This window comes from Triturus cristatus, chromosome 3_2 (genome assembly GCF_964204655.1).
Source record: "Triturus cristatus chromosome 3_2, aTriCri1.1, whole genome shotgun sequence".
Lineage (NCBI taxonomy): Eukaryota > Metazoa > Chordata > Amphibia > Caudata > Salamandridae > Triturus > Triturus cristatus.
Window position 1 is genome coordinate 889,599,185 of NC_140584.1, and position 14,254 is coordinate 889,613,438.

A 14,254-nucleotide genomic window follows, 5' to 3' on the forward strand; every position below is an offset into this window, starting at 1 on the left:
GAAATCAATCTGGCCACTTTGCAATCCCTCTGTCTAACTTTATTTTGCCCCCGGGGAACAACAATGCTGTTCAAAGGAAGACCAGAAAACAAAAGTAGTACTTCACTGGAAAACTATGTGATGCTGGTGTATTTGGATGCACATAAAAACAATCTGGCCACTTTGCAACCCCTATGGCTTACTTTATTTCGCCCCCCACCCCCATCCCACGCTAGCAGCACCCCTCATACAGAAAACGAGAGAAAAAGGGCATCTCTCGAAAACGAGCGTTTATTTTTTGGATCCATTTCACATAGAAGCAACTGCACTTGGACGATCCAAGCGCAGGAACAAACCGGAGCCTACATAAAAACATTTCTACCCCCCCAACATTGTGCCCCCACCCTACCTAACCCACCGATGCAATAATACCCCCTCCCCAGCCCCAAAACTGACCTTTACTCTCCGACGCGCAGGAAGCAAATGGCTTCCTGCGCCTCGGAGAGCAAAGGGGAAGCCTCCGGTGACGTCAGCGCGGCTCGCGCGCTGACGTCATTGATGACGCGGGCGGGGGGCGGGGGGGGGCAGGGGAAGGTCTTCCCCTGCCTCCCCAGTAAAAAAAAAAAAATCGACGAATCACGGGGGGAGCGCCAGCGCTTCCCCCAAGGGTGGGTCCCATGACGAGATGGTCTCGTCATGGGCACAGCGCGACTGTGCTCCATGACGAGACCATCTCGTCATGGGCACAGAAGGGGTTAAGACCTTCGAAAAAGAGTGTGTGATTATTGTTAGGCCTGGGCTAAAATTCCGTTCCGCTCGGAAGTGGCGATAATTTGACATTTTCGCGTTCCGCGGAGAGCGCGAAAATGTCAAAATTTCCGCAATCCGCACTTTACCGGAAATTTTTTGCTTGCTCGCGCTGTAAAATAATACATTCTCGCGTGCACGCGATCGCCTTACCTGAATCCCCACGTTCGCCGACAAGTTTTCCCGATCCGGTCGCGTTCTCCACGAGATGTTGGATTGTCGGTAGCCATTTGCGCTGTCTCGCGACAGTTCGCGCCCGCAGTAACGTCATGCATCGCGCGATCACGTCTTTCTTCTCGCGATCATGCACCGCGAGACAAGTGAAAACAAGAAGGCCGCGCCCGCGAGCAACCGCATGGGTAAGTTGGCGAGCCGCGACCACGCAGAAAATACCGCGAATGGGCGGGAAAAAAACTTCTGCATCTTCGCGATATTTCCGCGTGTTTGCGGAGATTTTTAACATTTATGCGATAATTTGCGAAAGTGAATTTCGCAAATTCCGTCCACCCCTAATTATTGTCCTGAAATTTGCTTCGGGTACAATGCGACGTCAATCGCTTTACAAAATTCAACCAATCACACTTTCAGCTGTTGATTGGTGTAATTCGCGATTCACACTGCCATATCATTTTGCCACATAGTTTAATGGACAAGGGAAAGGACTTTTGGCTTGAGCAGAAAATAAACATCTTAAATACTTAAATGGACGACAAACAATGTGGATAGATAGGTCCTTCCTTGTTATGTGCGATTGTCCCTTTACTAGTAACACAAATGTACATCATAAATACTGTTCACAAAGCTGCAGGTGTTCCAATCCACAGATCACTCAGAGTATAGACTAGATGAAACACAAGAATGTTGCATTTTTTAAGGTTCCATTCATGCCTTAAATCCAAAAGAAACGACTAGTGAGATGCATATATATAAAAAGAATGAAATGCCTCATAATGTTTTGCTGAGCTTTTTTTTTCCTGAAAGAGGCCCCAGAAATCGGTGAAGCATAATTTCCCTTTGCTCATCAAAAAATTTAGCCAACCCTGATGCATAATGTGGTCCTCCGCCGGCTCCTTATTCCAGTTTCCGCATCTGTGTAGAGACAACGTCAAAATAGAGGGCGCTATGGTAAGTAAACCAGGCTCGGTATGTTCCTAGCCTACTCTGGAGCAGATGGAGAAACTAAAAGCAACACTGGTGGATTAAGCATGCATTCAGGATACTGTCAATGAAGAATGTGCATTTCCTCCTCATCTCTGTCCCCTCAAGAGGTTGATTCCGGAGAACACAGAGCTGGGTCAGCCCTTCCCAGTTTAGGCCTCCGAGCGTTTATGTATTTTGTGCTCCCAAAGGAGCGCCTAGAAGCAGCAAGATTGTGTGTGCTATGAGCTTTCTATCAGAGGGGGGACAGGTTGGTAGGAAAACGATGCGCATGTGAATGTGGAAAACTGAGAAATAATACTGCTTTAGGCATGAAGTATCAAAACAAAAATAATAACGATTTTTGTACCATTTAAAACAACCAAAGTGGAGGGTATTACTATATCATAAAAATAATCTGCAAAATTGGTATCACATCAGTGCTCAATATAAAGTGCGTTAGTATAATTAGCTTGGGGTTTAGATACAGTCATGGATCACATGGAGACGTGTTTTTCCTTGGTCCGTAATATCTTTTCGTAGAGTATCAAAAATGTCATCATCTTACAAATCAGTTGGGGATCTGAAGTGAGACAGACAAGAAAGCCATCCAATCCTGAGTAAGGGACTGTTGACAATGTTTTTTAACCTAATTGTTGGTATGTTGGTATGAGGATGTCATTCCTGTTGATCAAGGCTATGCAAGGCTTGCCCTGTAGTCTATCCCCGATTACTATTTCAGCAAAGCTGATGACAGCCTGCAGCACAGATCTGCTTCATTGTGCTCTTGTAACACATTCTCTTTCTTGGAGTCAGATCATTACTACCTTTTGTGGCAGTCATAACAATGTCTGAGAAAGTGCCATTAAAAACATTTGAAAGAGAAGCACCAGTAAGATATTGGGTTACAGGTTGACTGGGGTTTGAGCCATGGTCAAGCAGCAAACCTTACCCAGGTTGAGGCACAATTCAATCTTAAATTAACCTTTGCTCAATCCTCTTGTAACTTGGTACAAAGCAGTCAGGCTTAATTCACAGGCAATGTGTAAAGTATTTGTGCAATATTTCAAATAGTAATAAAGTAAAACCACCACACAAAAGGATCCCACACCGGATTAGAAAGTAGAGTAATATTTAATAAGTAAAACAAGACCAAAATGACAAAAATCCATTCAGTAGAACCATAGATATGCAAATGTAAAGTTAAAGTTTAAATTGAAAGAATTTTGTGAAAATAGTGCCCAAAAGCACAACGTGCCAACTGTTGATATCTGGTCATGTTGGACCGAGACAAAGCCACAAGCTCAGGCCTACCGCGATGGAGCACGGGTTGTCTACAGGGACCTTACTAGGCCCGGTGAACAAAGTACTTAAAATCCTGGTTTGCGGAGCATTGTGAGGGTCTGCATAAAAGATTCATCGTGCAGCTGAAGTGATGCATCGGTTCCAAAATGTGGAGAGGCTGCGGTGTGAGGGGCTGTGTTGTTGTCGAGGTTCCCACCAATGAGGGCTTGTGATGTGAAGTCTGATGTTAGGGATACGTAGCACAGTCGGGACGATTAGTTGGTTCTGAGGAGCTGTGAGGCTGCAATGCAGAGTCTGTTGTCAATGCTGCTGTTGATGAGGGATGCAAGGGCCTGTGCGGAGGATGGGCCACACAGCATCAGTTCTGATGAGGCGACGGCCTGCGATACAGGTCTTTGCAACAGGGAAGATCCATACAGCGGCGGTGATGCGTCGGTTCTGATCGGGGGTGCATCGCGCAGCAGAAAAGATGCATCTGTTCCACTGGATTCACAGTGGCTCACAACTGCACCTGAGGCCCAGTTCTAAGGGTCCAGGACAGGGGTGACACCACTTGGCAGGGTAAACTCACGGATTGTGGAGTCCAGGTGCTTAGGTCAAGATTGTGGGAACCTTCTGTCCCTGAGCCTCAAGCCAGGAGGCCAGTCAACATGCCCTTGGAGTCAGACAGCTCCACACTTAGATCCAGCCCGCTCGCACATGTCGCCGTTTGCCCCGATTCCGCTGTCTTTTTTTTGTTGCATATTTATATAGTGCGAACTCGACCCAAAGTTATTGGAGCGCTTTACATGAGCACCGTATTTACATTACACATTCAGGCACGGGGAGATTAAGTGATTTGCCCAGAATCACAGGATGTGGATGTGACCTCGAGGCTCGAACCCTGGTTTCCTGCACCAAAGTCGGCAGTTTAAGCCGACGGACCCCATCCTCTCCCCAACTGGTACTTTGGCTATCCTTAAATCTCTCAAATCAGGTTCCCCAGCGGATCCTTGTCAAGCCAGGTTGCTGGCTGCAGTGGCAGAGGTAATCAACCCTGAAGTAAATAATATTATTAACCTGTCGCTCAAAACCGCTAAGGTTCCTTCCAAATGGAAACAGGCAAAACTCCTGCCCCTGTTAAAGAAACCTTCACTTAATCCTGCTACCCTGGCTAGCTACAGACCAATCTCACTTCTCCCAGCTGTGGCGAAGGTGTGTGAGTAGGCCACCCACAAGCAGCTCTCTGAGTTTGTTGAGACTTTTGGCGCTATCCACCCAGCCCTTACACAGTACTGACACGTCCCTGGTCGAGATGGCGGAGGCTATTAGAGTATGCCTTGATGCGAGCGACAGAGTGGCTCTGGTGCTACTAGACCTCTCTGCCGTGTTTGACACGGTACCGCACTGCCAACTCTTGGCTCGGCTGTCTAACATCGGCATCTCGGGCCAGGTGGGGGAGTGGATAGAATCCTTTATGGCTAATAGAACACAGCAAGTATGGCTGCCTCCATTCTCCTCTACACCGAGAAGCTTGACCACGGGTGTTCCTCAGGGCTCAACTTTGAGCCCTCTTCTCTTTAATGTGTACATGACGCCGCTTGTCTATCTGGCGGAGGAGCTGGGTGCTAAAATCATAGCTTATGCTGATGACACCCAGCTCCTCTTCACATGGAAGGAAAACGATCTGTCCCCGGATGCTGCCAAAAACTGCCTTGCGGAAGTTTTCAAGTGGTTAGCGCAGGCCCAGCTTAAATGCAATGAGGGTAAATCTGAGTTGCTCCTCTACGGGTGCTTCCCTCCGCATTTTAGAGAAGACATTTGGCCCGTGGGCTACCCCTTGCCTAAATCTATGGGGAGTCCGGTTAAAAATCTGGGGGTCTGGTTCAGTGAGGACCTCAAATTTTTACCGCAGATTAACAAATTAGCCGGGGTGTGCTTCGGCACACTGAAACTTTTGAAGCGATTTCTGCCCCTACTACCCAAAACGGCTAAAGCAATGGTGACCCGCGCTCTCATTCTTTCGCTTTTGGACTATGCCAATGCGCTTTACATCGGACTTCCTATTTATCTGATGAAAAAGCTTCAGATCGTTCAGAACGCGACTGCCAGAGTGAGCCTTTTAGGTCCAACTCCAAACAGTTGCTACAGGAGCTGCACTGGCTTCCTGTGGATCTGTGGGTGCTGTTCAAGGCCCTTATGCTTGCCCACGGTGCTCTTTATAAAGCGGGGCCTCTGTACTTGAGGAGACGTTTTGATTTCTATGTGCCACCCAGGCATCTTCGCTCTACGGGGCAATGCCTCGCTGTTATACCAAGGTACCGTCTTGTCAGAACGGGAGGCAGCTCCCTCTCAGTTAGAGAAGCTATGGCCTGGAATGTTCTTCCCTTTGAGCTTCGGAACATCGGCAATCTCAGGCTGTTCAAAAAGCAGCTAAAAACTTTGCTTTTTAAGTAACTTCCTAGCCCCGGCCTACGTCCCTCTGTCTCTTTTTCCTTGGCTTCCGCGCCGGGACACTTCCGAGTATCCGTGCGCACTATAAATCTGGTTTAACATAAAATAACATAACACCATCTAAGAGTACAAGAAAAAGTTTTTAGCCAGAGGTTATCCGTAAGAGGTAGTTGACCAGGTGGTGACACGATCTTTAGTCTTACATCGAGGTAACCTTTTTATAAAATACATCCAAGAGTCCAGTTACACCCAGAGAGGTGTTTGTTTCCACTTACTCCACTCACTCACCTTCTATCAAGAAGATCATATTACAACAGTGGGAATTGTTACAATCACAACCAGATTTTAATGGTATTTTTTATAATCCTCAATTATTTGCATACAAAAGATCACGCAATTTGAAAGAGATTTTGTCTAGACCAGTTGCCACAGTTGAAACACCTTACAGAGGGATGTCAAAATGTATGAATTGTTCACATTGTAATAACGTGATCACAGGTAGATGTATTCCACATCCACGGTCAAGGGAAAAGATCATGCTAAACTTTAATGCCAATTGTAACAGCCAATATGTTATATATGTGATTAAATGTCCCTGTGACCTACACTACGTTGGTAAAACTGAGAGGGTCCTACGTACTCGCATAACAGAGCACAAAAGCAGAATTAGGACTAAGACTATAAATTCCCCATTATACCAGCATTGGTCATCCCATCACCATATGATTGCACAACTAAGATTCTGTGTACTTGAAGTGTTACACACTCATCTTGACAGGGACATGTCTAGAATATTATCTCAACGCGAGACACATTGGATCTGGTTCATGGAAACGATGTCCCTGAAAGGTTTGTTTTTTATGAATCATTTTGTGCAATGTACATTTCATGCATATTTGACCACAGTGCTGTTTACATTTTAATCTGATTGCCATTGTTCTTTTTAATTAATTCTCTCTGTATTTTTGTTCATTTAGTTTTTAGTTAGGTTTGTGTATGTATTAGATTAGATTAGAGTACTTCAGGTATTTGTACTAGATTGTACAATTCATATTGGTTCTCGATGTTTCAGCCACCTAGAGTGTTCTAGTCTTGGTTTCGTTTCACAAACTCGTTGTCTGATTCTCTACGATGTATTTGCAATGTTAATGCAGTGCTAGATGCTCATTTTTCAGTGTTTTGGTGTTATTAATATGATGCTTATTTATTGTTCCATCAGAGGATATTTTGTGTGTTTCATGTATCTTTGCCTCATTTATCATGTGGTAACAACATAAGTGGTGTTCCCCCGCTTTTCTTCATCTTTCTTTTTATTTTCCTTTTTTATCTTCCTTTGAGCACTTGGCTGATGGGCATTTCAATTTTTTCTATTTTTTAGCTATTTTCTAACTTTAGTTAGGCTTTCAACCTGCTTTATTGTTTTGTTTAGTTTCCCCGTGTTTATTGACCAGTCCTATTTCTGTTTCAGTTGTTCATCTAACTCGTTTGCTTTTGTCGTTACTAACCAGTCCCATTTCTATTTTTGCAGTGTACGCTTTAAACACAGCATGCCGCTCCATGTCAATCAGATGGAGTCGACGTTTTCCACTTCATAGCGGTTGAGTTTTGTTGGAAGACCGATCTGCATTGGTGAGTTCATTTCAGCTAACATGGTCTTCTTGTTGGTTTTTAAGGTCGCAACTCGGACAGCTTACAGGACTTCCGTTATGTGCAGTTTGCTGGTGTGCCACTTCATTTTCTTCATTGATACTGTGCGGAAGACTTTTAGCATATTCTTTTGCCTGCATGTATGCGTAGGTAAGAAAGAATTTCCAGTACCGCCAGCATTTCAATTCTCACTATTTCAATTTTCAAATTTTTGAATATGATTCATTTATTTTATAGAGTCCTCCTGTTGAGTCCAATATCCTGTATTTTGAGTTGAACACATTATGAATTGAGGTATACTTTTACTTTTTCTTTGATGTAGTATATAGATGTGCACAGTCTTCATTGCACTTGTTTGTATAGCGTTTATCTGGGAATGTTTGGCGTTCTAGCTAATCACTGTAGTTTAGTTGAGGATTGTTGTGCACATGATTCACACAATGTTTCACCTTTAAATAGAGTAGTTGACATTTTGTTTGTCACAAGCTTTCGCTTTTTGTTTCATTTCCTTTAGTCACGTGGTACAACATGTGGTCAATTACCACAATTTCCCTTTCTTTCCCTTTTTCCTTTTCTATTCTCCCTGCCCTCTAATAGAGCCCTGATGTTTTATTCTTGTTGAATCTTCAGACCAGCACTTGTTGCTAGAAACAATAATGCAGTTCATTAATGTATTTCTGATTCCCCTGACGAAGGGCTCACATTATAGCCCAAAATGCATTGGGAAATTTTACGTTGTTAATCTTTCTGCCAATTTCAAGCACATTGGTTTATTTTTTCAATACTTTTCTTCATGAACATTATTTCATCTGCGGCAATCAAGAATAAAAGCAGATCTAACCACATTTTATGTTTGATTAACTTCTTTGGAGTATTGGATACATCGTCTTCAGTTTGTCAATTTTCATACAATTGTATTAATAACGTTTGACAATTTTGTGTACACTTCATTGAGTGACTTGTAAGTAGTGCACCTGGCATTCCTAGATACATTTCCGGGTCTTTTTGATATTTCACTTATGAATTAGGAGGCCAGCAGAGCCCCTCTCTAGGTGCACACGTGATTTTGATTAAGTTTTGTATATGAGTTACGTTTGTTTGAATTAAGATTACTGAGTGCATTCCAGCTGCATATAGACTTTTGAATGTTGTAAAAGTGGCATTTTCAAAATTGTAATTTAAAATTCAACTTCACCCTAAGTTCAGAATTTTCATTACATTTCCAAAGACACCAAACATGAATGAGTTACCTGTTCCCATGTGGAAATTACAGCATATTACGTGTAATAAATTAACTCCAGTGTAATCCAATGGGAAGGTAGGCCTTGCAGTAGTGAAACTACCAGGAAATGTAAAACATAAGAGTACATCTCCTCCTTTTTAAATACATTGCACCCTGCCCTCTTGGCTGTCCAGAGTCTACTCTAGGCTTGACTTATATGTATTAAAGGAAGGTTTTGACATGGCAGAAAGTTAGTTTGCCAGGTTGAAATGGCAGTTTAAAATTGCGCACACAGGCTGCACTCACAGGTCTGAGACATGTTTAAAGCGCTACTTAAGTGGTTGTCGCAATCAGTGCTGCAGGTCAACTAGTAGCATTTAATTTACAGGCCCTGGGCACGGGTAGTGCCACTTTACTAGGGACTTACAAGTAAAGTAAGGATGCCAATTGGGCATAAGCAAATTCTACCATGTTTTAAGGAGTGGGCACAAGTACTTTAGCATTGGTTAGCAGTGGTAAAGTGCTCAGAATCCTAAAGACAGCAAAAGAGTAGGGTTGAAGGCAAAGGATTAGGGGGGAAACCACACCAAGGATTTCAGGTCTAGTAGCACCCAATGCAGTTCTGAAACCTTAGACAGAGGAACCACATCCCCTGTCTGGAAAATGTGTAAAAAATTGGGATCCAAATCACCACAGTTAATTGCAGTTTTCTAACTAAGGAAGGGAGTTTTCAGCAGAGTACTCGAAGAGCTTGTGGGTAACTCGAGCTGATGTCTGCATGACAGCCAGTCTCCCAGTGGTGAGGGGACATCAACTGAAGCCTTCACAACTTTCTGGAAAAGCTGAAGGTCTTCCTAGCACCGAGAAGTCTGCCTGCCTGTTCGGAGAGGCAAAGAGAGAGCTGAAGGAGAAGCCTACTCTGTTCTCAATTGCAGAAAATACAGATATTGCTGACTGCCCTTGGGAGAAAAGCCAGAGCCATCCTGTGTTGTGAAGAATCACCTGCTCTCCCACTGAAGGCTCGCAGTGGACTATATACAGAAACCAAGTAAAAAAAGTAACCATGTATAGCGTGGCATCTCTGCAGTGCCCAAAGTACCCGTCAAGCAAATCCAGTGAAGGGGCTGCTGTTGTTGTTAAAGTGGAAGTCTTATCCTGGCTCAGAGGCTGCACCCTGTGTGATCCCAAACCAAAGGCAGCAACTGCCCACAATGAGCATCCGTCAGATCCTGGCCTGGATGTCCCATTTGCTAGACTTGGAGTTCACTAAACAGGATTGCTGCGTTGCTCACCCACATTGGCCTGAGTACTAAGTGAAGCTGCAGTGCTGTGGTAGCAGAGAGGCTGCTGAGAGTGCCAACTAGGAGAATATGTGCCAGCGGCACATGACTGAAGCAACATGAGCAGGCAGTGGGCCTGTAACAGGCTTGCAAGATGGAACCCGACTAATTAGACATGGTACCCAGTTCCTTAATTAGAAGTCATATATGATTTAGAGACTGTGAACTTCTAAAGCAAATATAGCGGAAAAACAAAAGAAAATGAAGAAGTTCGGCTTAGTCAATGATGGAGTTACATCACTCATATTTTCACCATATGTCTTCCTGAAATTTTACTCTTTCTGTTTTCTCCTCCTATCAGGTCTTCTTGATGTACCATGGTTGACCCTCGGAAAATAAAACATGCCCTGAATATCACATTTCTATATTAAGGTTTTCTCCTTTACCTGTCACCAGTGAATCGTGTTCTTGTGAACCCCAAACATTCAGATGAGATTCATGTGTTTCATGGTTTACCGAGTGGCCCCACAATGATGCTTTGGCCATCACCAAGCCTCTTACTTTATCACAATGTGTCCCACAACAGTCCCACTGTCACCATGCAATACTTGTATATCATAACAATTACCTGGTGCTACGGCCCATTGCCTTAGTTGTTCTCACTGTTCCCCCTGGCATCTTCCTCTGCGCACCTCTTCCAGTCCTTCTTTGCTTTGTGCCCTCCCGGGGTGGTGACTTCTCTGGTTGGGTGAGTGCAGACCAGACTCTAGAACCACATTCTAACTATTTTTGAAGAAATTTGTGACAGCCATCTTGAAATCCCTGACACTTCGTCTGCAGTCCCATCCACAGGGCCCTCACTTGTGAAAGACTGAGCTAGATGCATAGTCCATGTTCTGCAGTGGAAGCCTTGACTGTTACGTAAGCAATCTCAGTTTAGGTATGAATTCGATCTGGATCTATGAGCATGTGGAACCTTCAAGAGCCCTACATTAGAAGATCTTAGACCTCTATTGGGGACATAAACTGGTAGAAGGGCCCTTATCAGGGGAGGTCTTCTATGGTTCATACTCATGAGGACCATGCAACAGGCCTTAAACATTATCCTTTCCTCCACTGGAAGCTGCTGCAGGGAGGACAAAGCACTTTTCACAGAGGAATGTTTGGGTTGCTTGTAGATGATCCTTGCCGCCGCATTTTGAGCCACCTGAAGTCTCTTGATGACCGATTTAGGAGGTGCCAAATACAAGGAGTTTCCGTAGTCCAGGTGGGAAGAAGGAGCACCTGAACTACAATTCTCCTAGATTGTGGGGGAAGTAGATCCAGAATTTTTTTGAAGAATTCTCCATATGGCAAGGCATGAGGCAGTCTATTTCTTGGACTTCCATTGTCCTCCTAGAACAGCGTGAGGGCCCAATATAGGGTGTAAATGATAATCACGTGCCAAGGGATCATAGCTGGAATTACAACCCTGTTCGGAGTCCCATTAAATTGTGTGGTGTTATGGTTTTCTGTGCTAACCTTCTTTTTACTATAATTAGAACTGGGCTAGATAATAAATTATTGTGTCAGTTGATTGACTGTTGAGTTCCGAGCTCATGTCCTCCACACTACCTCCCTGAGAAGCCTTTGACTGCTATTCCTTGCTACCCTGAGAGTCAAGTGCAGAAAGGGTATACTTGAACAGCTTTCAGTGACATTGTAGGATAGACCCAAGAATCATTGGCAAATGGGATTTCCACCCTTACATCTGGTCAACTCATAATGAGGGTCTTACTGTCATTGGGTGGATATCCCATGACAATCCATGGCCTCGTAGTCTGGATGCCTTTCCAATGTCCTTGTAAGATTCCATCTCGGGCTGGACTATTCCCATTAGGATTAGGGTCAAGACTGATTTGCATATGACTGGGCCTGAACTGGGGTGGCGAAGTGAGCTAAAGAACAATGATGGATTCAATCCACCGTTCGGGCTGGACTATTCCCATGAGGAATAGAGTCAAGACCAATTTGCGCATGGCTGGGTTTGAACTGGGGTGGTGAAGTGAGTTAAAGAACGATGATGGATTCAACCAAGATCTGTGACTGGAGGTGAGTGTCTGAAAATTTTCAGCGCTCCGTCCATCACCTCCTTATGTTTGCTTTGTTTGCCCTAAGTTGGCAGTGTATGCCCAGACGTTGGTTCCTTGCACACTTTGCTGCTGGATTCAAGCTAGACTGGCTGATGAGTGGTGTTACCCTGAAACCGGTCTCAGGATGCTTGTTTCCAGTCCAGGGAAGACCTGGCTTGGTAGTTCGGGCTGGACTATTCCCATGAGCAATAGGGTGAAGACTGATTTGCATATGGCTTGGTCCGAAGTGTGGTGGCGAAGTGAGCTAAAGAACAATGATGGATTCAACCCAGATCTGTGACTGGAGGTGTGTTTCTGAAAAGAATCAGCGCACCATCCATCATCTCCTTGTGTTCGTTTTGTTTCCCCTACGTTGGCAGGGTATGCCCAGACATGAGCCGCTTGCTCACTTTGTCACTGGATTCAAGCTAGCCTGGCTGATGAGTGGTGTTACCACGAAACCGGTCCCTGGATGCTTGTTTCCGCTCCAGGGAAGACCTGGCTTGGCCGTTCTGACTGGACTATTCCCATGAGGAATAGAGTCAAGACTGATTTGCATATGGCTGGGTCTGAACTGGGGGGGTGAATTGAGCTAAAGAACGATGATGGAGTCAACCCAGATCTCAGACTGGGTGTGAGTGTCTGAAAGGTTTCAGCGCTCCGTCCATCATCTCCTTGTGTTTACTTTGTTTGCCCTAAGTTGGCAAGGTATGCCCAGACGTGGGTCCCTTGTTCATTTTGCCACTGGATTCAAGCTAGCCTGGCTGGTGAAGGGTGTTACCCCGAAACCGGTCCCAAGATGCTTGCTTCCGGTCCACTGAAGACCTGGCATGGCAGTTCGGGCTGGAGTATTCCCATGAGGAATAGGGTCAAAAATGATTTGCATATGGCTGGGTCTGAACTGGGGTGGCGAAGTGAGCTAAAGAACAATGGTGGATTCAAACCAGATCTGTGCCTGGGGGTGAGTGTCTGAAAAGCTTCAACGCTCTGCCCATCACCTCGTTATGTTTGCTTTGTTCGCCCTAAGTTGGCAGGGTATAACCAGACGTTGGTCCTTTGCTCACTTTGCCACTGAATTCAAGCTAGCCTGGCTGATGAGTGGTGTTACCCCGAAACCGGTCCCAGGATGCCAGTTTCCGCTCCAGGGAAGCAGTGGCTTGGCAGTGTGGGCTAGACTATTCCCATGAGGAATAGGGTCAAGACTGATTGGCATTTGGCTGGGTCAAAACTTGGGCGGCGAAGTGAGCTAAAGAATGATGATTGGTTCAACCACGATCTGTGACTGGGGGTGAGTGTCTGAAAAGTTTCATCGCTCCCTTCATCATCTCCATGTGTTTGCTTTGTTTGTCCTAAGTTTGCAGGGGCGTCCCAGACGTGGGTCCCTTGCTCACTCTGTCACTGGATTCAAAGTAGCCTGGCTGGTGAGGGGTGTTACTCCAAAATCAGTCCCAGGATGCTTGTTTGTGGTCCAAGGAAGACCTGGCTTGGCAGTTCGAGCTGGACTATTCCCATGAGGAGTAGGGTAAAGACTGATTTGCATATGGCTGGGTCTGAACTGGGGTAGCGAAGTGAGCTAGTGAACAATGATGGATTCAACCCAGATCTGTGACTAGCTGTGATTGTCTGAGAAGATTCAGTGCTCCCTCCATCATCTCCTTGTGTTTGCTTTGTTTGTCCTAAGTTGGCAGGGTATGCCCAGACCTGTCTCCCTTGCTCACTTTGCCACTGAATTCAAGCTAGCCTGGCTGATGAGGGGTGTTACCTTGAAACTGGTCCCAGAATGCTTGTTTGAGGTCCAGGGAAGACCTGGCTTGGACCGTTCGGGCTGGACTATTCCCATGAGCAATAGAGTCAAGACTGAGTTGCATATGGCTGGGTCTGAACTGGGGTGGTGAAGTGAGCTAAATAACGATGATAGATTCAACCCAGATCTGTGACCGGGGGTGAGTGTCTTAAAGGTTTCAGTGCTCCGTCCATCATCTCCTTGTGTTTACTTTGTTCGCCTTCAGTTGGCAGGGTATGGCCAGACGTTGGTCCCTCACACACTTTGCCGCTGGATTCAAGCTACCTGGCTGATGAGTGGTGTTACCCTGAAACTGGTCCCAGAATGCTTGTTTCCAGTCCGGTGGAGACCTGGCTTGGCAGTTTGGGCTAAACTATTCCCATGAGGAATAGGGTGAAGACTGATTTGCATATGGCTTGGTCCGAAGTATGGTGGCAAAGTGAGCTAAAGAACAATGATGGATTCAATCCACCGTTCAGGCTGGACTATTCCCATGAGGAATAGAGTCAAGATCGATTTGCGCATGGCTGGGTTTGAACTGGGGTGGTGA

The 14,254-nt window shown here is 45.3% G+C and overlaps 1 protein-coding gene across 1 annotated transcript in view; it reads left to right on the top strand.

Moving 5' to 3' along the window:
* Positions 1 to 7,260: 7,260 nt before the first annotated feature.
* Positions 7,261 to 14,254, top strand: part of LOC146858396 (uncharacterized) — a 136,736-nt gene continuing 129,742 nt past the window's right edge. Inside the window, exon 1 of the mRNA XM_085646914.1 lies at positions 7,261 to 7,290. The gene's annotated coding sequence lies outside the window, so the exon portion shown is untranslated. The remainder of the gene's footprint in view (positions 7,291 to 14,254) is intronic.